The sequence below is a fragment of the Mycteria americana genome, chromosome 5, assembly GCF_035582795.1.
Source record: "Mycteria americana isolate JAX WOST 10 ecotype Jacksonville Zoo and Gardens chromosome 5, USCA_MyAme_1.0, whole genome shotgun sequence".
Taxonomy (NCBI): domain Eukaryota; kingdom Metazoa; phylum Chordata; class Aves; order Ciconiiformes; family Ciconiidae; genus Mycteria; species Mycteria americana.
The window spans coordinates 73770802-73791841 of record NC_134369.1 but is presented as its reverse complement, the minus strand read 5'-3'; positions in this window follow the sequence as shown (position 1 = coordinate 73791841).

Genomic DNA, 21040 nt, shown 5'->3' with positions numbered 1-21040 from the left:
CAGCTTCCAGCTGCCAAAAGCAATGGTTTGCATCTGTCAGTGCCATCTTGTTTCTCTAAATTCAAGTCCATCACCATTTGGAAGCATCGCACTCAACAATAAATGGTCTGTGGGAGGCTGCAGTCCAAAAAAACATTCTGGTTAATCTTCATTTGAAGTTGGGGGTTGCAGATTTCTAACTGCCTTCCCAGAAAAAGCTGTCCTTGAAGTGGAAGGGTCATGAAATGTGTGAGGAATGCCTGCAGTTCAAATCCTTACAGATGTGGTGTGTATTTTTATAAGGTGTCCTTTACTCTCACCTTCATCAACTGATTGCATTGACTACAGCAGTGAGAAGGCTGGGCATTGCCCACGGATACTGTCCTGCCAGCACCTCCTCTTCTGACAAGCTTCTCAGTCATCCCAAGTCTTCTTGCCCCAACCCAGACAAAAACCTGATTAGGAGTGGTCTATATTTAACTGAAAATGTTACAGTAATTTATTTTCATCTCCAAATTTTTAAATAAAGATCTATAAGCAAAACTCCCACAGAAATATTAAATTATGTTCCTATGTCCCTGAATTCGATCAAACAGATATGCAGTGATGATTTCAATCAAGCATCCAAAAAGTCTCTTCTTCTAAAAACGTGTCTTCCAATTTTGATTATAAGGCTCAGCATTTTCCTGCCAAGTGCTAGGGGTGGCAGCCGCTCCCTTCCCATCGCCCAGGCTGAGGGCTCCCTCCGCTCCCCGGGGAAAGCCAGGCAGCCGGGCTGCTGCTCTCGGCGACGTCCTACCCGGGAACGCAGTCAGCCTGTGCCCTACCCCAAATCCGACTGGATTATACATCTCTCGTTAAAATTCAGGGACAACATATCCGTATGATCTGTTTACTACTGCATAGTTTCCTCAGACCATTTTCTTCTCTTTCCTGCTACTTTGGGTTTTTAGTGCCCCTTAGTATCTCCTCAGAATGAAACTCCGAAGTTGAAGGCAGTGCACGGGGCTGGGCCTAGGGACCGTGGCTGGAAACCAGGCTGTGGGCACAAACCCCTCAGGACAAGTCGGTCGGGAGCAGAAGGTCGCAGCCCAGGGCAGAGCCGCGGCAGGAGATGGAGGCGAGCGGGACCGGGCCGGCACGAGCCCTGCCTGGCCGTGCCCGTGGAGCCACGCTCCCCAGCCATCGCATGGATCACGGGCCCCTACCGTAGAAATACCCTTCAGCAACCAAAGAGCCGTGAGCTTTGATTATTCTGCCATTACTCGGTCATTCTCTGCAGAATGAACCTCCTGTGGGGGCTGTACCGAACCCGAAGTGTTGCTCTGCCTTCAGAGTAACTGCAAAACCAACTGACTCGGTCTGGCTTTCCTGGAAAACTTGCTAAGTACTGCAACCTGCCCACCGCAGGACAGAGCTGGCTGAAGGGCTCTCCACAGGTCGCTCCCCTCCGGGGAGATCGAGGGAAGCCTTGGGAAGAGTGTCACCTTGTCTAGAGCTGCTCCCAGCACCAGCAACTGCGGAGGCAAGCTCCGGGAGAGGGACGGAGCCCGGAGGGGTGAGAAACGGTTGCTGGATCTGTCTGGGCTGCCCACCTATAGAGTGAAACTGTGGCTGCACTTTCATATATCTATTCTAAATTTTTAATAATTATATGCTTATTGAGAACAGGCAGTTACTGTGGTGGAACCTGACAAGGCTTTCACTCAGGTAAGGCTCCATTCCAGTATGGACACACAAACCTGGTGATCCCAAATATTTTTTCTAATATGATAGAAGGAACTAAAAGGGAAATCTGAGAAAAAAAAAAAAAAGTATGCAAAATCTTATGTTTGCATAGAAGTTGCTAAGCAAAATATTCCCGGCATTTTGGCTATGTGAAGAGAAAGCTGGGTTTGTGACTACAGGAAGGGCTATACTGGTTCAAAACCACAGATCCAGCAGTCCACCACCTGCCTCCAGCAGGCCAAAAAGCAGATGCCCAGGCCATCGTAGGCTCTATCTTAACCTTATAGGCTACTTCCACGATACAGTGAAAAATAGACCTAAATTTTTGTTACTTTGGTTTTACCCTTTGACATCTTCTTGGCTAAGACTTCCAGGAGGAAGCACCAACCGAAATACAGGGCAAGTCACAGAATGCTCGGGAGAATATAAAGCGTGATGGCTGCAAGTGTTTTGTACAGGTAACGCATTTACCACTTGGGACCTGAGCTCCTGAAGACTTCCTATGTGGAATTAGACTTTGAAATTAGACTCGAGAGTGCTTTCATGTCTCCAGACATAGCTACGTCCTCATTTCAGACACACAGCAGTCAATGAAAATGCTCCTGTTAACTTCAAGGAGTTTTGAAGCAAACCCATACTGTATACTAAAGACATATTATATAGTTGGTAACATAAGTTTTTGCACAAGACGAGATGGTAGATCTGATCAAAGATTTCAAAAAAGAGATGGAAGAAAGATAAAGCACATGCCTGAAGTTCCACATATCATAACAACCACATTTCAGAAAGAGGCAGAGAAATTTTAGTTGAGGAGGGCATTAGAAGAACAGCAATTTATCTGAAATAGTTTCAAAAATTAAATGTCTACAAATGATTATGCATTTATGAGCACATCCGTGTTAACACGGTTACTGGTTCGCTTCCAATAAATCTAGAGATGAGTGTAAGAAGGCATTTCCTTCTGTGCAAGATTGCCCTGCCATCAACTCGGGAGAAAAGAAAATACTTCTGTTTGCTTGTTTATTTTTCCCATGGAATAAAACGTTCAAAAGATTTGATTCCAAACATGGGAGAGAAAACCACCGTCACCCACTGGCTGGGCATTCAGAGCAGCGCTGCTGCGCAGCTCCCCAGCTGCCCGTGCCCATGGGAGCAGCAGCCTCCTCCTCCTCCTCCGGCTGCGAAGGCAGAGCAGCACCTGCCCGCCCTTCAGCCTCTCCTTTGCTGTGCGTGCCACCCCGCAGCACCCCTGCACCCCGCAGCACCCCTGCACCCCACAGCACCCCTGCACCCCACAGCATCCCTGCACCCCGCAGCACCCCTGCACCCCGCAGCACCTCTGCACCCCACAGGAACCCTGCACCCCACAGCACCCCTGCACCCCGCAGCATCCCTGCACCCCACAACACTGCAGCACCCAGCAGCACCCCTGCACCCATGCCCGAGCCGTGCAGCAGCGTGGTGGGCAGCACCCGTCCTCCTGCAGATGCATGGGGGGGTGGGATGTGGTGACACGAGGGGCCCCCGCTGGTGCCACCCCCTCCCCGGGACCGGGGTGCAGCTCCTCCCGAGCGGGGCTCCCTGGGCGCGGACCTTGGCCTTAGCGCCCGGGCCAGGTTTTGACAAACAGGGCCGGGTCTCTGGCTGCCGCTTTGTGTTTAGTCATTTGGCACTGATCAATTTTCATTACTGTGAGGGCTCGCTTGGATGTTATTAATGGCTGGAGGAAGACCAATTTTCTTCAGATTTTATTATGACACATCTGCAGTCGCCAATCTGACACACTAAATATTTATGAAGTATGCCATTTTTCAAACATACAAAGTCCCAGTTCCCTCTAATCTGCAATGAAATTAAAAATCTGCAAATTTTGCTGCCGCATTATTGCTAGCTATTGTAATTTCGATTTGTATTAGCAGATCTGAACCTATTTAAACCACTAATATACCCAAAGAGCATACCCCGGCTTCCTTAGGTGATTGTGCAGGTATTAGCACACACTTCGGCCGTGGAACCGACGTGCTGCCCTCCAGCCCCCCCAGCCACGGGTGCACTGTGAGGGGGACCTGCGTCTCACGGCAGTCTCGGGGTGGGTCCAGTCCTGCCACCCACCCTTCTGCTCCAGTTCGGGAGGTTCCTCCGTGGGAAGCACTGGAGGTTCCTCCTCCACCGTGGTCCGGGCCTCTGCGATGGTCTCCAGGGCCCCGATCGCTCCCAGTTCGCCTCCATCCCCCGGGTCCTTCCGGTAGCCAAGGTGAGCACGTACTCTCGGTAGGCAGTTCAGGCTACGTACACTATACGTGCGCACACACGCGGCCGGCAGCACAGACGGACGCACGGAGCGCTCGGTGTCAGCATCGATGGTTTCATCCCGTTTCTCTGGCTGAGCAGGACGGAGGCCCACCAGCGGGCACATATATGTTGAGATATATGTACAAGGTGGACCCCTCCAGCAGCCGAGCTCAGGCACTCCGTCTGCCCAGTATCTCCCCGGGACCCCAGTCTCCCCAGTTGCTGGCAGCTGGACGCACGAGCCCCGGAGGCCGCGGTCCCCTCCGGCTGCCGGGCAGGTTTGTCGCGCGCAGTCCCCGAGCAGCCCCCGAGCCCACCCGCTGCACCCCAGCGCACGCTCACGGCGGGGCTCGGCAGGGCCCGCACCCCACGCACGGCGCGAAGACCCCCCCCAGAGCTGCGGCCGGGGCTGAGCAGGGAGACGGACAGACGGCGCTGACCGACGGCCCTGACACGCCGCCGGCCCTTTCTGTCTCCTCACACCGCTGCTTTCCCACGCACCTAACCCCTTCCCCCCTCCTTTGCTTCCTCCCCTAAGCATCCCGTAACAAGCCCCGTGTCATCCCCAAACGCTCTTCGCCTGCATCCCGCACCCCGTGCTGGCAGGGAGCTGCTCCATGGCGATGGCCTTCAGGTGCGGCCAAGGGGCGGGGGCCCTGGGCCCGGGCGGGGTGTCCCTCCTCAGGGCTCGTAGCCGGGGCTCCCCTCCGGCTGTTGCACCCCTGGGCTCGGGGGCCGGTGCCTCCTTTCCCACGGGCTGGCGGCGGGCGGGCAGTGGAGTCACTCCTCCTGCCACGGTTTCCCTCTGCCTCCTTTGTGTACGCAGCGCTTACCGCTCACCCGACAGTACCTTACCGCTTCTCCAGGCACTCGGAGCCATCAGCGGGGTGCAGGGCATCGCCGCTTGAGACAAGGGTTCGCTTCAACCCCCGCAGAGCGAGCCCAGCCCCCCCCGCCAGCCCCAGGGCCCCGGGCACCAAGAGCCTGCCGCCCTCCCCGACGTTTCTGCACGGACCCGCCGCAGCAAATCCAAATAGACACGCAAACATCCAGCAATATCGATGCTATCAATTTTAGAGAGGCTGCTTTAGAAAGAACTGGTGCCTTAGACCTCTTGTTTTCAAAGCAGGCGAGCTGCCCCGCAGACGCCATCTCCCCATCAGCCCAGAAACCTCAGCGCATCTCACTCCGCTCCCCTGATCTCGCAGAACTCCTTTCAAGTTGCATTAAGTTTCCTACGCTGAGACGTCAGGTAAAGAAGCGGCATCTGCCTTTGTAAGGAGAGGTATTAATGGAGCCTATTTCTTCCCAGTTTGTGCAATTTGGTCCCTAACTCCTCCCTCGGGCCCCCTGTGTCACTGGCAGGCATTAACGTATTTGGTGACTAGTCCAGAGCGACCCGCACTAGCCAACTGACTGGTCAAACAGAGCAGATATCTGCTGGGCTCACAGTGGGAAACTTCCCTCCAAAAATTCCTCATTTGTATCTCTTCCCTTCTTTTTAGAAAATGTTTGATGCTGGCTTGACTCTCAGAGAGATGCACGAATGGAGAGTGCAGACACATGTATTTCATTTCCTCAGGAAACTGGACTGCAAGATGAAAGCAATTTATGTGCTAGGCACTTTTCGAAGTGTTTGAGAACACTAGATTGCGATAAAAGCAAAGTCCAGTCTTGTAAAATCACCTTCTAATAATGCCCAGGCCCTGGCATTTTCTCTGAATGTTCATGCTTGGATCCAACCTGTGGCATGAAGAAATCTTCCTCGCTGTAGGTGATAGGTATTAGATTTTTGTGAGATAGTGTTGAAAAGCAACGAGATATGTACTGAGACGAGTCTGAGGCTGAGACGAGTCCGGGCTGCGTAGGGACTCCTGGGCATCTTTGCTCTGTGATGCTGCAGGGAGGTAACGCTGGGGGTGATGGATGAGCACCCACGCCGGAGCCTGAGTCCGGGCTCCCGATCTCGAGGACGCAGCCGTGGCCTTCCCAGCATTTGGCCCCTTGCCATAACTAACCAGCGCTCCCATTCCGTCCCACGGCAAACAACAGGATCCATCCCTTCACACCTCTCTGGAAAGACGAACATCTTGTTCGCTCGTTCAGGTCAGACCAGGTTGTTTATTTCAGTTCATTTGAAGCAGGTATGACTCAACATAGTGTTCAAAAGCACTTTATCAAATTTTTCCACATGGTTTATAACTATTAAATGAAAAATCTACACTATCACAATGTGTGATTACAACTCATCAATGTTTCACTGGTCTAAAGGTTCTCACTCATCAGGTGAGCACTTTGTGGTCACCCTACAAAGCCGAGGGTGTGGAAGATTCAGGGCAGGAGCTCACCACGGGATTTTCTGGGCTGTGTATGGCGGCCCGCGCTGAGGGCTGGCTATTGCAACGTGGAGGAGCTCTTGCTCGCCCCTGCACATCTGGCTGCCCGTCACGTCCCCAACACTGAGCTTCCGCGATCGGCAGCCTCAGCCTGTCCCCGGGCCCACAGCGTGCTGCGGCACGGTCCCCGGCTCTGCTGCGTCCCCCTTGTCCCCCAGACCCACCACTGCGTTCTCTGGTTCACTTCCACGTCACATCGTGCAGAGGCTGCCACGGCGTAAGTGCCCCACAGTGGTGGTTAAAGTTTACACATTTCTCTTTCACAGTTCGAATTTCTTAGTGCCCTGAGGTATTTTCGCTTCCATTTATTCCTGCTGTAATTTTCTTATTTTGGAGCATTTTTGTCAGGCTGTTGACAGCTACTTATTGCTAATGGAGAACACAACTTGCTAACAAGTTAGCTGGTGTATTGCTCCACATACGCATTTTTGCGTTGAGTTTTCTCCACACGATACCTTAATTTACAGCTAATGGTTTTAAGATCTGAAACTTGTCTGGAAGGATACCCTTACTATGTTATGCTAAGCCTGTTACATTGCTAAGGTCATTACGACATCATGTGTAATGAGAAATGATATCTGTCTGTCTGGTCTCTCAGACACCACCTTTTTTTTTTTCTAAATCTGTAGAACATACCAAATTTGTGAGTGATAACGTTTCTCTTCAAAAAAACAGTTATAGATCTGATAATGTTTTAGAAATATAAGTAATAGCTCTGATGATGAATAAAAAATTGGGCGAGAAAGTTTCAGTAACCGCCCTCGGGCTGCAACAGGTCGTGGTCCTACACACAAATTTAGGGGGTCTATAAAAACCCTTCTATCCCAGGGCTTCCCTTAGTGGAACATTTATGTGTTTTAGGGGCTGAAAAGAGCATAACAATCTAACATGAACCTTTATGCCAATTGCATGAACTTTTCTTACTATCCTTATTTAAAATGATACAATTATCTCCCAATTTGCTGCCTACTTAGCTGTTTGTGCTCTTTTCATTTATTATTCACATTATATCGCTTTCTTTTTCTTTCTTATTTTTCAGGTTACAATTGCTTCCACTGTATTCTCTGATTACGGGTGTATTTAATCTTTTTCTGTAACAAGCCAAGAAAAAAAAAAAGTCCTACTTTGCTGCCAAAGAAAGAGAAAAAACCACGCACTTAATTATCCCGGGCAGTGCTTTGTTCCTCCTGCCAGAGCCGACCGGGAGCTTCTGGGGTGAAGCCGCCTGGCTTTCGGCACGCTGCTGGCCTTCTGCCTCTCACCAGTTCGCTGACCTTTGTTCCCGCACCTTTTCTGTCTCTTCTTCTAATACGCCCGAGTCCCCCTCTTCTCCCTAAGTCCTGGCGGGGTTTTGTTTTCCACGTATGGTGAACAGCCTTTAGAGAGGAAAAGCCACGTTTCAGGCCCTGTTTCAGTTAGATTTCTTCTTGTTGTTTTGGTAGTGATTAGCCTGTTTGCCTTTCGTGCTACATGTGAGAGATTTCTTCTCATCTTCAATAATTTTGCCGCTGTAGTCACAGAAGAAAACAAATCATCATCATCATCAAAATTTGGTATGTCTAGAGCAGGAGAGGAAAAGAGGTCCACTGCCCAGGGCTGGAAGAGTTCAAGAGAAAAAGGGCGAGCATGTCTGCCTGTCCCTGTGTGTGCATATACATATATATATCAGTATACATACATTACATATTACATATGTACCATTCAGAAATGCTAGGAGTGCCAGCAGTCCCTGACTATAATTTTGAGGTGTTTTGCCTCAGCTCAGACTGGTGCCGATGAGGAGGGATGCCCGGGGAGGGGAGGAAGCCGCGCACAGCCAGCACTGCCTGACGGTTTGACCGATGAGTAGAGGATTCAAGATTGTCTTCAAACACTAGGCTCAGTGCTAAGACCCTGCAGCTTCCCCTAACGGCAATGGTTTCTTCCAACTCTTTCTGCGTGCTAGAAGCAGCCCAATGTCATCCCAAAAACCAGGGATCCTCCAGGCAGCGGGCCATACGTGTACCCCTGACTTACCTTTTCATGAGATCTGCTCTCAAGCTGTTAACTTGTCTTCAGTGTGATGAAACCTGCTAAAACCAACCCCACAAGATTACATTGTGTGGGCACAGTACAAACTTTTATCAGTTTATGCCTGTGCCAATATACTACATTTAAATATTTATAGAGTTTCAGTACCATACATCTCTCTAATATTGTAACGTTGGGGTGTTTCATCTTATTCAGCCTCATAACAGTCACATGTGCTTGCAGAAGAAGTTACCATCACCATTTAAAGTTACCATCCCTCTTTATATGGGGAAAATACATGCACAGAGAAATGAAATTATTTGCCTAGAGTCACAAAGGAAGTCAGAATCTGAAACCACAACTGCTGACTCTTGACCCAAGCTGCCCACTTGCCTTTTCAAATCCCTGTAAAGGATCGTCTAACCAAAATCTGCACTACAGGAATAAGACAAAATGTAGAGATGTCCCCCACATCCATGACCTGACAAATACAATCACATTATTCTGCCCCTGTCCAGCAGTGTGGACACGCAGACGCACACACGTACACGTACTGTGCTTTTCATTCTAAACGGCAGAAAATTATTTTTAAATGCAGTATATAATACTATTATGGTATTTAATATTCTGATGTAGGTGGACTAATTTAGCAACGTGCTCTCTGCCACAGGCAGAACAACGCCAGCAGGTTTGGTACATCAGAAGAACCTGTAAGGGCCAGGCGAACGCTGCCCCCATAGCGACCCACACCCGAACGTGCCGAGCCTGTGGGGCAAAGGCACGCGCTGGGAGCTGCGGGTGGGAGCCCAGGGTCAGGCTGGTGTGCCGTGCCTACCTGTGACGGTACTGCCATCCACAGAGTCGCCTGGACTTGTCCCATTCCCTGCTGGTGGCAGAGCCTGTGGCAACATACGCTGTGGTCCCCAGCTCTGCGAGGGACTTCTTAATACGCAAACGTCCACAAACTGCCCTCTCGTGCCCCAGGTACGTTTCCCTTTATGAAAAGCAGGAACGGGGGAGAACTGTGAAAGAAGAGCCACTGAGAAACCACCTGAGTTGTCTGGCATCCTTACGTATTACAAACGGGTTGTGTGAAATTATGCATGAAGCACAAAACTATTTATTGAAGAAAAAAAAAAACCCTGAAGTTTCCTTTTCCTACACAGAGTATCACTTTGCAGCCAACAGTGGAGTCGTGACAGCCTGCAGGATGGGGCAAGGCAGAGTTTCGTAGAGCAGCTCAGGGATGGTGGCCAGGATGGATGACAAACATTTTGGTAGCATTTCCTGACCCGTAAAGACGCAGACTGTGCAGAACATGAAATCAAGCAAACAGGACTGTGTGCCATGCCCTGTGGTGGGGAATGCAAGGGGAAAGAGGGAATGGCCGTGCAGGGAGGTGGCCCAGCCCCGCCAGCCTCTGTGGTCCCCGACATCTGTCCCAGCAGATGAGCTGCCCGCATCAGAACCTCCTCGGGCAGTGGCTGGAGAGGGCTCGCCAAGCCATACCGCGTGGGCTGGGGCAGGAATTGCTCGCTGTGCTTCCCAGCATCTTCCTCGCTCTCTGCAGCTTCCAGTAACACAAGATTTTGCAGGGCACTGCTGATGAGCCAGGGAAAACAACAGGGAAGGGAAAGGGAAAGGCTTTTGCTCAGCAAAGGGAAAAGCCAGCTCCCCCCAAGCAAGAAGCAGGAAGGCAGCAGTTCTCCCAGCAAAGGGGATGCAGCTGCCAGAAATAAATGTCTTCAGAGCAGCAATGGCAGAAGCACCAGGACAAACCCTCAGGTCAGTGGCAGAGGTCTGGGAGAAACTGAGTTTCCCTGCGAAGGGAAAGCCCGTGGCAGGGGGCGAGTCCCGTGGCAGGGAAAGCCCGTCCTCGACAGCGAGCTCGGGCCTGGGCATTGCCGCCCAGGAGGCGGACAGCTTCCCCAGGGTGCTGCCTCTGCACGTGCTGATGCCCCAGCCCAAGGCCTCTGCTCGCAGTGCCATGGGGACTTCCCAGCTCCCTGGCCCCGGCGGCCCCAGCCCCAGCTCCCAAGTAATGAGTGCAGCGTTGGCTGCAAGCACAATCAAAGTCGTTCAATAATTCAGAACCCCCCACTCTAATAATCCTCCTGACATTTGCCTCTGCTTCATACGCAGTATCCGTTAATGGTAATTTAATCAAGGGCCTCATTCATAAATTAGATCAATAGTGGGAGGTTTTGTGGGAGGCCAGTTCAGTGGGATGCACGCGTTCCCGCCGAGGAAGATGAAGCAATTCATTGTAGCGTCGGCTCAAAGGGAAAGAAGTATTGACCTGCCAGATCAAAAGCCTTCAGTGCTACAGGGTACAGAATGTGCTGCTGCAGGCTCAAAACTTAAGCAAAGGGGCAGCTCAGGAGGGATTTACAGTAAATTTATTTCATTCATCTTTGCTTTGAATTAACCACCTTCCCTCTCATTTATGACAAGGAATTTAATGGAAAGGTAATTTCATGGGACTGTGCTCCCTCACCTCACATTACTTTACACTTGAAGACTTAATCAGGAACAAAGGTGCGCAGGCGGCAGCAGGCAGAGCTTGTTAAACAGCCTCCCCGTGCCCTGCCGCCGCCCGCTGCTCCCCCACCATCGGGAAAGCCCGTTCCTCGCAGCACACAGGCACCGGGCACTCCCTCCTGCCAGAGCCACCGCTCCTGCTCGGCATCCCTGGGAGCAGCCGGACCGTCAGCCCTGGCACGACGACAGCGGCTGCCTTCGGCACTGCTTAGCCAAAAGGGCTTTGCAATGGGCACGGAGAAGAGGCAGCACGAAGAGATAATTTTTTTTCCACCCTTTCACTTCTTTGTGTTTGGTTTCTTACGCAATATTTGTACCAAAGAGCAGAAAGCTGTCTTTCTTATGCACGTCCTGCACGACCGGCTGCTGCTGCCCATCAGCACCGAGGGGCTCGCAGACCATTTCACAGAGTGGATAGAAACATAAAATGATTTGGATTCAAAGGGACCATAAATATCACCTAGTTCAACCCCTCTGCCTTGGGCAGGGACGTCTTTCATCAGATCGTGTTGCTCAAAGCCCTGTCCAACATGACCTTGAACGCTTCCAATGATGGGATATCCACAACTTCCCTGGGCAACCTGTTCCAGTGTCTCACCACCCTCAACATAAAAAATTTCTTCCTTATGGCAAATATAAACCTACCTTTTTCAGTTTAAAACTGTTGTTCCTTGTCCTGTCACTACAGGCCCTGGTAAAAAGTCACCTCTAAAAAATGACGTGAAAAAGACTTAGCTGACCATCTGCATCCATAGGTGTATGGAGCCACTGGAGCCATCCGTCATTTTTGCATGAGTGTTTGCATATGAAAAAGATGTTTTTCCCAACTTATTTACACATCTTATCATTCTAGGCTTAAAAATACATGTTGCATTTCATGGGGATTATTTTTACCTACCTTGACTGCTGTACTGCTCGCAATAACCTGAAACGATAGAAAAGCAACATCTAAATTTTTGTTTAACTCAGTAAAAATTCATGAAAAAAGTGACCTCTAAGCTCACCTGTGCTGTTTCAGGGCACCTGGTCCCAACAATCAGACCTACCTGACCATGGAGCCCCAGCTGCACCCACAGCCCTGGGGTCACCCAGTCATGGCTCTGGAGTGAGCCACCATCCCTCCTTCATTTCAAGGTCACAAGAAGAAGCCTGACATGCCCGCCTTGACTGTATTCTTTTTATCAGCCTGGGAAATGCAGTGGTGAGCACATTATCTAACGGCATTATCTCAAATTAATTTATTGCCACAACATCGCCTTTTTATGAGTGCCTAGAGCAGGCTAGGGAAAGGTGTGACATCTGTGGCAGGAGGTATTTCACTTCCAGTTTTCAAATGCCATGAAATGACGTCCCCCAGGCACACCGGTGAAGTGTTTTGTTGTCTTGATGTTTCATAACAGAAGTTGGACAAATAACTGACATCAGTCCATTTAAAGCATTTAAAATGCTGAAAGTCTTTAATGCTAAGACCAGTTGTTCTCCGGGTACCCAGCCCCTGAGCTGGCAGACAGGGACAGGGAGCAGAATGAAGCCCCCAGAATCCAAAGAGAAATGGTTAGCGACCTGCTACACCACTTAGACACACACAGGTCTATGGGGCCGGATGGGATCCACCCAAGGGTACTGAGGGAGCTGCTGGAAGTGCTCACCAAGCCACTTTCCATCATCTATCAGCAGTCCTGGCTAGCTGGGGAGGTCCCAGTTGACTGGAGGTTAGAAAATGTGACACCCATCTACAAGAAGGGCCAGAAGGAGGATCCAGGGAACTACAGGGCTGTCAGCCTGACCCCGGTGCCAGGGAAGGTTGTGGAGCAGATCACCTTGAGTGCCATCATGTGGGACATACAGGACAACCAGGTGACCAGGCCCCATCAGCATGGGTTCATGAAAGGCAGGTCCTGCTTGACCAACCTGATCTCCTTCTACGACAAGCTGACCTGCTTAGTGGATGAGGGAAAGGCTGTGGATGTTGTCTACCCAGACTTTAGTAAAGCCTTTGACATGGTTTCCCACAGCATTCTCCTGGAGAAACTGGCTGCTCATGGCTTGGACGGGTGTCCTCTTCGCTGGGTAAAGAACTGGCTGGATGGCCAGGCCCAAAGAGTGGTGGTGAATGGAGTTTACTCCAGTTGGTGGCCGGTCACAAGTGGTGTTCCCCAGGGCTCTGTGTTGGGGCCAGTTCTGTTTAATCTCTTTATCAATGATCTGGACGAGGGGATCGAGTGCACCCTCAGTCAGTTTGCAGATGACACCAAGTTGTGTGGAAGTGTTGATCTGCTGGAGGGTGAGAAGGCTCTGCAGAAGGACCTGGACAGGCTGGATCGATGGGCTGAGGTCAGTTGTATGGGGTTCAACAAGGCTCAGTGCCGGGTCCTGCACTTGGGTCACAGCAACCCCATGCAACGCTACAGGCTTGGGGAAGAGTGGCTGGAAAGCTGCCCAGCAGAGAAGGACCTGGGGGTGTTGGTTGACAGCCAGCTGAATATGAGCCAGCAGTGTGCCCAGGTGGCCAAGAAGGCCAACAGCATCCTGGCTTGTATCAGGAATAGCGTGGCCAGCAGGACTAGGGCAGTGATTGTCCCCTTGTACTCGGCACTGGCGAGGCCGCACCTTGAATACTGTGTTGAAGATTTGTTCAAGACAAGAAAGACATTGAGGGGCTGGAGCGTGTCCAGAGAAGGGCAACGGAGCTGGGGAAGGGTCTGGAGCACAAGGCTGATGGGGAGCGGCTGAGGGACCTGGGGTTGTTCGGCCTGGAGAAAAGGAGGCTGAGGGGAGACCTCATCGCTCCCTACAACTGCCTGAAAGGAGGCTGTAGAGAGGTGGGGTCGGTCTCTTCTGCCAGGTAACAAGTGATAGGACGAGAGGAAATGGCCTCAGGTTGCACCAGGAGAGGTTTAGATTGGATATTAGGAACAATTTCTTCACCAAAAGGGTTATCAAGCATTGGAAGAGGCTGCCCAGGGAAGTGGTTGAGTCACCATCCCTGGAGGTATTTAGAAGATGTGTAGATGTGGTGCTTAGGGACATGGTTTCGTGGTGGACTTGGCAGTGCTAGGTTAACGGTTGGACTTGATGGTCTTAAAGGTCTTTTCCAACCTAATCTATTCTATGATTCTGTGATTAAAACCCTTGCTGAATCGTACTTAAATGCAAAGGACCTTGACATTTTGTGAATTTAATTTAATACCATTGTACAGAGAAGCAATTACAGTTACATCATTATGTGTAATAACCATGACTGGAGTCTCACTCTAACCAAGCGTGAAAGGATATTATTTGGAAATCCTTGCCTATTGTCAGAGTCTTTTAACCTTCCCTTCCCCCCCCGTCCCTGCACCCCCGCCACAAAATATTAAAGCTTTTCTCTCCCCTACGCTCTGCAGAGCAACACAGACAGCAAGGCCCAGAAGAGAAGACTTCAAAGCACAGCTGTGTTGGTACTGTAGAGAAGAAAGGAAGAAAGGAACATTTGGAAAGGACAGGAGCGTTTCTTGCCTATATTATCTAGAGACTTTTATCCTGAATCAGAGTGTCGGGGAATAAGTTAGTAACAGGTATGAACCCACACAGCAGTGACTCCTGGAGAGAAGGGCTCGGTACGGGATGCAATGACAGAAGTGCCCACCGTGGGAGAGCGGGTGGGGGCAGAGAAGGGCAGAGCACCGCGCCAACGGTCCCTGCCAGCCCCATGAGCATCACCACCCGCTCTTGCCCCAGCCCTCCCAACCACCCCGAAGGCAGCCTCGGGAGCACAGGCAGTCAGAAAGCTGGCAGAAAATAGCTCTCCTGTGCCATCCCTGCTCCAGGCAGCTTCCTAGGCTTCATTACTTAAATGCAAAACCCATCAAAAATGCACAGTTTGGGTGAGCGTGGGCTCAGGGAAGAGCATTATGAGCATGGGCTTGGGGTAAAGTGTCCCTGAAACGCACCTACCGCAGCCTAAATCCCCAACTGGTACTCGCCTACTCAGCGACCTACCAGCTGCACCTCGTGGGACTTCTCAGAGCTCATTCCCTTCACCTTCATTTCAGTTTGCGAAGTTTCAACACCAAAAGGCACTGAGTTTCCCAGGAGAACCTTCCTGTGGCAGCGGGGTGAGCTCTGGGACAAAAGGGGTCACGTAAGGAGCTTGGTTACTGCTGGGTTGGTCTAATTAAATGAAGATTCATATAAAACAGTGAGCTAATTAAAAATAAGACACTAGGTGTTAGATTACTAGAAGTCTTTAATGTTCATACGGCTTCACCTTTAGCAGCAGTCCTTCCCTCCTCCCTCTGCCAGAGTTTACTGTGTGGGCAACTGGAGGAGGATGCTTGTGATTTTTTAAATATATATACATGTAAATATGCATAAAGGTAAATATGTAGCATGTCCTGGCTTGGTTCACAGTTCACTTGTGAGTACTAGCTTACCAAAGCTGCCAGTATCAGCGTTTCATGCTAGATTGCTAGACGACATGCTTTTCCTGACCTGTTCACTTGGCCGTGGGGTTACGAGTCTCTGGAACAAGGCAATTGGGCTTTGCTGATGTGCTAATACCCGTCTCCAGTCTGCAACCACAGTGCAAAAACGGCCAGTGTTAATTACAGCCCCCAAATATTCCGAATTTGAGTCAAAGATAGGAAAGCAATGGGCAGAGCAGGAAACATTCCCCCTCGCCCCAGGCTGCCAGCAAAAATGAAGAGGCAGGATTGACTCTCACCACAAAGGCAAGGAAGGGAATGAAGTCAGGGTGGCCAGGCTCTGGCTCCTGGAGCCCCTCTCGCCTGTGTGTGTGGTTCCACTGCTGCGCTGCTGAGCTGGAAATCGATTTCTTTTTTCAGTTCCCATTTTGTTATATAATAATTGATGCAAATCTAACATATCACATTACCGGCACTGTTAATTCAAGGAGAAAGCAGAAACAGGATCTTGCGCCAGGGGAGGTTTAGACTGGATATTAGGAAATTTTACTTCACTGAAAGGGTTATCAAGCACTGGAAGAGGCTGCCCAGGGAAGTGGTGGAGTCCCCATCCCTGGAGGTATGTAAAGGACGTTTGGCTGAGGTGCTTAGGGACATGGTGTAGTGGTGGGCTTGGCAGTGTTAGGTTTATGGTTGGACTCGATGATCTTAAAGGTCTTTTCCAACCTATACGATTCTGTGTGATTCTGTTTCCCACTACTCAACACTCACATAGACGGGCCCCAAACACCTCTGCTAGGTGGTGGCAAACTCAGGTTCGTGCTGTTTCCCCTTTCCCTGGGGCTCCGGGAGCAGCGGGAGGGAGGTGTGCCCAGGCGCCCAGCCCACCGCGATGCCCAGGGGATGCTGTGCTCAGGCGTCGCTTGGCCAAGGCTGGGGATGCGGCAGAGGGGTGCACGGCGAGCCCGGGAGCGGAGGGCCGAGCGCTGCAAAGGGAACCCCTGCAGGGTATGGAGACAAGATGTTTAACAGCCTAACTTCCCGGTATTCACAATTAGTTTCTCAAACGGAAAGCTGTACAACTGTTCAATGCTAAATACATTTGAGAAAACTCTAATCCGCCTCTTGCTTTCCCACGTGGAAGACTATGCCCTTTGGCCGTGAAGGGCTGACATTCAAACTTTAATTAGTTCCTCATCAGCAATATTTTAAAAGCTCCAGTAAAAAAAATGTGCCTTTTAAAAATGTTTTGGTACTCCTAAGGGAATATTCTCTCATTAAATACTGACATATCACCCATGCCAGTGTCTTGATAACTCAAGAGACTTGTATTCAGCAATGGTACTGTCAGACCCCAGGAGTCTGACAAAGGGCTCATCCTTTCATTTAAGCATTGTTTAATAGATTAGTTAACGTTTTTGTTTCTACTCATTCGTTTAGCTTAAAAGTTTCTCACTTCTTTGCTAAGGTCTTGAGACATTATTACCTTTGACTCAGAAAACCTTTCCGCAATCCTTTTCTTTTCAGACAACTGTGGCACACAATATAAAAGATCACATGTAGCTCTGCAACAAAGCAGTGGTTATACCTCGAAGCACCTGGATATTTCTGGTCAACGTGAAGTTCAACTCAGCCAACACCCTGAAGCATTTTTAAGAGGTTTAGAAAGAAATGTGAGTTTTGTTAAGTGTGGTAAGAAATGTGAGTCCCTGCGTAGCCTTAGAGAGCAGAGCCGGTTTCATGCTGGCTCGAGGCTGAGCTTCAGAGCAATTCCCCTTGCAGCACTGTTGCCTTCACAATGCCTCTGTGCAGTGCTTTTAGTGATTTCCTACAAAGGCAAAAACCTAAAGTAAAAGGCCCCCTGAGCCAGGGCATCCACCATCTCCCAGGCAAGGCCTGGCAGCCCGGAGGATCACTGTCCTGGGCTTTTGGGTGGGAATACCCTGGGAGATACCGGACACACGGCCGCATGTGGGCATCCCTGTGCTGGAGGGCGTCAGACAGAGCCAGCCACCCCGGGCTAGCCAATAGCACCCGCACTGCTAACCAACATCATCTTTAACTTTCTGGCCGCTGATGCCAGGAGTGACAGAAGTCCTGGTCTCCTCCGTGAGGACATGACCCCGAGGCCTGGGGTGCACAGCTGCCTGTTACTTTCTGCCATCCGGGGTTGTGGGGCGCATCCTTTTGTGCACGTTGTCTTTCAGACTCCGACTGCTTCCCTGATCTATCATTCAAACCCCGTTCTCTGCAAATTTCAGTAACAAACTGTTAAATAGGTACCAGCACAACTGAAACAGAACACACAGAATGAAATACAGGATGCATGGCCCCTAGATGGACAGATCTGGGAGCAAAACAATGCTGTCACTAAACACATGAGCAAACTGATTCCTCACGTCTCCTTCACAAATTCTCAGGAGTTGCGGTGGCCCTGTTATAGCTGTGGGAGCAAAATTTCTCCAGTAATCTCTCTGCATTTCAACCAACAGCTAAGTCAGCATCCTCTGGCTGTACTGAGGTGCCCGCGGTGTAGGGGCCAGCCCCACACTCCAAAACAGATAACCTAAATTTTCCTGCCAGCTCTGCCACGGACCAGGGCAGGTCACGTTCTTCTAGTTGTAATTTCCCTCCTATTCTCTCTGAGCGAAATACAAGTCTTAGGTGCGAGACACTTCCTAGGGTTGCATATTTATAAATTCTTAGCAAAATAGATTTTTTTTGCATCGGGTGTATGTTTTTGGTAAAGATACTGCTTAGTCTTGGGCAAAGGACAATTCCCTGGAAAACCACAGGAGAAACTTTCTGCAGAACAGTCAACTGCTTAAGCATATTTGCTGTTTATTTGCTGTTTTCATCCATTCAGAGTGTGTTGAAGTGGCTCTGCACACTGCAGTGGTACGAGCACAAAGCTCCTATGCACTTGGAGATATTTCAGTTACCTCTGTCAAGTAAATGCAAGATACCAGGCAAAATGGAACCAAACGTAAGAAAATTCTTTCTGTTAAGCAAAGTTGATTGGCTATAGTTATGCTGTAACCTGTGACTTGGTATTGACTACATCATAACATGCTAGCAATTATGATTAGATAATCAAATATGAGATATCATCTGATCATGCATTAGATAATCCTATATCAGCCTTGCCATAATCCATTACCATCATTCACATCAGACTCTCGGGCACTTTAGGGCATCCCATTGCCTTTTTTAAATACTGACATGACATTAGTTATCTGTTCCCACAGACTTTTCCCAATACTTCATGATTTGTTAAAAATAGCAGACAAACAAATCCACAAGGTTAGCAGCTCCTGGAGATTCCTGGCCATTTTTTAATGATCTTAGATGCAAACTGTGTGGTCCTGCTGATTCAAAAATGGTTAGTAGTTGCTCTTTAACATCCTCCCCAGTTACAGATGGAATAGAAAGCATTTAATTATCACAGTAAGATGTGAATAAATCACCCTGTTTCTTTCCACACAGAGAGTGTGAGTGCACATTTAGGGCTTCTAACCTCTCTGTATCCCAATATGTTTGGTCTTTGCCTAAGAGCAGCCCAATCACACTTCTGGGGTTTTATTTATTCAGAGAGAATCCCTCCTCATCCTGCTTAACCCCACTGCCCATCCCTTTCTACTGATACACAGAGCTTCTCTTATCTCCTGTTCTGATTTCCCAGCTGTGGATTTGCACGTTTCCCTATATTCTACTTCTACCTTTTTCTATTGGTGTTGTTTTCTTCCCTCTTAAACCCAGGTGGAGATTTTGTTTTGCTTTCAAATCAAAGACACCTTCTTTCTGTGTAGTATTTGTAAGAGAGATTTGAAAAAATAGTAGAGAAAGATGCATAGTCATGCCTCAGGTTTTAGGTATAAATGTAGCTTTAGATTAACTGTGATGATGAGATCTGCTGGGACTAACCAAGTCGTCCATGACAAGACCTCCTGGGACCAGCCTCCCCTCCAGCCTCTGCGAGGCAGCCATGCTTTCAGCTGGAGCCATCCCTTCTGCAGCCGACCCGTTCCCGCTCCCACCCCGCTCCCTTTTCTCGGCTTAGCTGTTTGTGTGGCCGGAAGGTGGACTGGGTCAAGGAACTGGACCAGACGGAAAAGGAATAAAAAAAATTCTGCACCTTCTTACATTTGTTTATTTTTATTCCCTTTCCTCAAAATCATTTTGCTGTTTTTCAGCACCATCAGTTTTGACAGCACAATGAGAGAGGCAGTGCAGGAGCAAGAGGAAACACTGGTGATGGGAAGCAAGGTGTGCGTGGCCCCCACCTACCCAGCTCCACCACAGGAGCCCTCGCCTACATGGCTTGAGCCATGGTGGGAGCAAGTTCTGGAGCTGCAAGTCTCAGGACCACAGAGAAGCAGGAATGACTATTATTTTTAAATGAATGAAAGGTTTATTAATGTTCTCCAGAATATTCTCCAGAACTTTGTGTATTTCTTTTTTTTTTCAGATTGAAGGAGTTCAGTGCATAAATGCATTTATCTTCCCAGGTAACTAACTTTTTCTATTTGATGTCTATTTTAGCAAAAAACAAATGGGGCAGGAAAAGGTTTGAAACTGGACCCTGATGAGATTTTTCTCAAATCTAAAAAAAAAAGGAAGTTTTAGGAAGAGAGTATTCAATCCTAAACTCAGTTTCACAGAAGTAATGGCAGAATATTTTGCATTCAAAAATACAGGCAAATACCTCCAATTGAAAGCAGGCTAAAACCAGAGGTCGTTTGTCTGGGTCTGGAAACATCTTCCTTTGGCTTTGCCTGTGCGCGGCACCCATCACACAGGCAGGAGCTGCACGTCGTGCAGGGTCCCTGGTGACGCACGACACCCAGCATTTTCCTCCTGGCTTCCTGGGGACCAAGAAACGATAAAACCAATACCCGTAAAACATGATAACAATTTGGGGAAAAGGCAGCAAGCTACCACGTGTGTCCTCATGTTTACACCCCTCGCCATGCCCCTGGCTAAGGAGGCGTTGGCACAGCTGGCGTGCCCAAGCCAGTATTTCTGAGCAAAGCCGGAGCCCCGGCCCCACGTGGCATGGCTGGGCCAGGGGGACCTGGTGGCACCGGGCAGACCCAGCGAGCAGGACCTGCGGCTTCAATGTACAGCCAGTGGGGCTCCGTCCGGGAGTACGCCAAAAATTCAAATGCATTTATTGGTTACCTCCAGATAGGGGTTGGGTTAAATTGCTCTTCTTTGCAAACAAGCATAAAAGCACATGTCTAGATTCTTGGTTGAGAAATGTATGTACAGAAATTAAGGTGTACATGACAAGATGGGAGATGAATTTTTTGGCATTATTAGGAAGAAAGAAAACTCTACGGATTATTGTGCTTTGGAAGCACCTCTCTTTCTTGTTGGCAAAGGGAAAGACAAAGCAGCTGGAGGCAAGCAGAAATCAAACCAGCTTATTCACCCTCCATTAGCGCTTGGCTGAGCTTCAGACAAGGACCTGGAGCCACCAAACCTCCATCTGCAAAAGCCCTGACCAACCCGCACGGACTGAGTCCACCCCACTGTGTCTTCCTACACTTCCAGCACCCAAAGCACCCAAACGCTCCCTGATAAAGCCCCCCTGAACAAGTGCCAGGTCTGCTCCCGGAGTGGGAGCCATGCTGTGAGAGAGGGGAGCTGTTGATGTGAAGCTCCTGCGAGGATGCAGCCCAAACT